A 2,665-nucleotide genomic window follows, 5' to 3' on the forward strand; every position below is an offset into this window, starting at 1 on the left:
TCCCTGCTCCCCACCTTGTGAGGTCAGAGGGACTCTGCCTAAAGTGTCCCTCTCTCTAAGGCAAGGGTGAGAGTAACAGCCTGCATATTAGGATTGTGTGTCGAGCCAAGTAGGGTAAGACCCAAAATGCTTTTAGTCAAGTGTTTGGCACAGATTAAAAACATAACGTTTAGTGAAGATTATTTTCCCAGGTGACAGGCCTGTGAAGAGAGGTAAGCCACGAACTCACTATCTTTGTGACTACATGTAATTATACAACTTTCCTCTGAGATGTTTGAAGTCCCTCAAAACTTGCAATACCCACGTGGCAGCTTTTGTCTGCCCTGTCCTCCCTGGGAGGTCATGTCCCACGCTAGGGACAGAGATGACACCAAGCCTTCACTCTGTCTTGCAGGACTCAGTGTCAACCATCTGGCAGCCATGTTCAGACTTTCCTAAGACCAATGTGAAAATCCTATGGGGTCTTTTTGGTCCCAAGGTAAAGGCAAGGATCAGCTCTCATAGAACTTTCTCCTGGAAAGAAAAAAAGGTTACAGGTTTGTTTGTTTGTTTGTTTGTTCTGGTTTAGAGAGTTCCTGACGTACTTCTTCTTTTCTTCATACTTAGGGACAGCAGGAATGATACACAGCCTCCCCATAATCGTGGGGTGCTATGCGCTGGACCATGATATATTTACTGAGAAATTTTTAATAAATAAACCACAGCCATGAACCCATGTGCCCTTATAAACTAGCCATTTCTCATGGGGAGAGTTCAGGAGTTTTTATGGAGCAATACTATGTTCTCATGAGAATTTTATTAGGAATCAGAGACTTGAAATCCATCAAGCAGGAAATTTATGAGGTTACATGGGAACTTTCCTTTCAATTTGTCATTCCAGGTTAATTTACTTCTTCATATTATGTTGATTTACTTTGTAAATTTCAGCCATGAACGTTGTTCTGAATTTCTCAGCAGATTCAAGCAAGCTAATTGATTTCTTGAACTTTTCACTTTCCATTTTTATCCTTAAAAGAAGATAGATAATTATTGATGGTCTATATAAGAAAGCCCCTACATCTGTGGGAAATGCATATTGCTGGTCAGAAATGTGTCCAAGCAGGTCTTTTCAAAGGCCAAGGAATAAACAGAGCTTAGTGGAAAACATTTTTATAACCACTTGCAATTCTTTACGTCTCTGACTTTTCCGCTCAATGGTTTCCTCAAATAACTTTTTAATTGTGTTTTGTGAAGTACCCAGTTAAAATTTCACCAACCAAAAAACAAAACAAAAAACCCACAAAGCAAAACAAAACAAAACACAACTTGTTTATCATCATGTAACCCAACTTGGAAAATAGCCCAAACCCAGAATAGATGTTTGTGCTGGTGAAGTGGAGAGGAAGTGTTTCGTCTGGGTCTGTTCCAGCACTGCATTAATTGTCGTGTTAATGGTGTGAGGAAGGAGGCCAGGCTGGGACTGGCCTTGAGCAGAGTCGAGAAAGTGAGTGAGTGACATGGGAGCCAGGCTTCCATTAACCAGCTGACCCCTTTGCCGACATTTGAGCTTGACTCCTGGGGTGAAGTCCCAAAATTGGCTAATTTCTCTGAATCTCTAAACTTAATTCTTTTTTTCAAAGATTTTATTTACTTATTTTTCAGAGAAAGAGAGAGAGCACGAGCAGGGGGAGGAAGAGGCAGAGGGAGAGGCAGAGGGAGAAGGAGGCTCCCCGCTGAGCAGGGAGCCTGATGCGGGGCTCAATCCCAGGACCCTGGGATCATGACCTAAGCCGAAGGCAGACGCTTAACTGACTCAGCCACCCAGGTGTCCCTCTAACTTTAATTCTTAGGGCTGCCACTGTGGCATGGTTACTTTGTTTTAACCTTTTCTACCCACCCATGACCCCAAAGCTCCTAATTTTAGAAAAAAATATTTGTAAGAAAACAATGCAAGAAATCACCCTGCTTGCTGGCCTCACGTTTCTTGGTATCACAGAATTATATCAGCTGCCCTGTCCCGGCTCAGCTCTTCTTTGAACCAATGGAATTCAGTTGTTCTTCCAAAAAGCAAATAATCATTGTTGCCATTAGCTCACCTTTTCTGAGTGTTGCCCTGGGCCAGGCTCGGAGCTACATTGTATCAATTAGCACATTTGCCACTGGAAGCTCTCTAAAGGAGGTCCTATTATTCTCCCATTTCCCACATGAAGAGCTGGAGGCTCAGGTTGGTGAAGCAGTCTCTCTGTGATCAGAGAGAGACTTGGCTTTTATCCTGCGGGGCTCAGAATATTCGGGTGCAAGCAGCTATCTAGGCGTTGGGTGGAGCAGACCGGAGATACAATCTCTGCCTTCAGGAAGCTCTCGTTCTAATTTCAGGGCCAGAGAACTTGAGAACATAGCCAATACTCCAATCCCGGCGATGGCCCAGGATGACTCTGTCATTGTGTCTGTCTGTATATGGGGGAGAAGATATGCGGATGGCAAATAAGCATATGAAAAGATGCTCCACATCATATGTCATCGGGGAAATGCAGAGTGAAACAATGAGATACCACTGCATACCTAGGAGAATGGCCCAAATCTGGAAGCACTGACGCCGCCAAATCCTGGAGAGGCTGTGGAGTAACAGGAACTCTCACCCATTGCTGGAGGAATGCAAAATGTGCAGCCACTTTGGAGACAGTTT

The sequence above is a fragment of the Mirounga leonina genome, unplaced genomic scaffold, assembly GCF_011800145.1.
Source record: "Mirounga leonina isolate KUSES-001 unplaced genomic scaffold, KU_Mleo_1.0 Mir_128, whole genome shotgun sequence".
Classification (NCBI taxonomy): Eukaryota; Metazoa; Chordata; class Mammalia; order Carnivora; family Phocidae; genus Mirounga; species Mirounga leonina.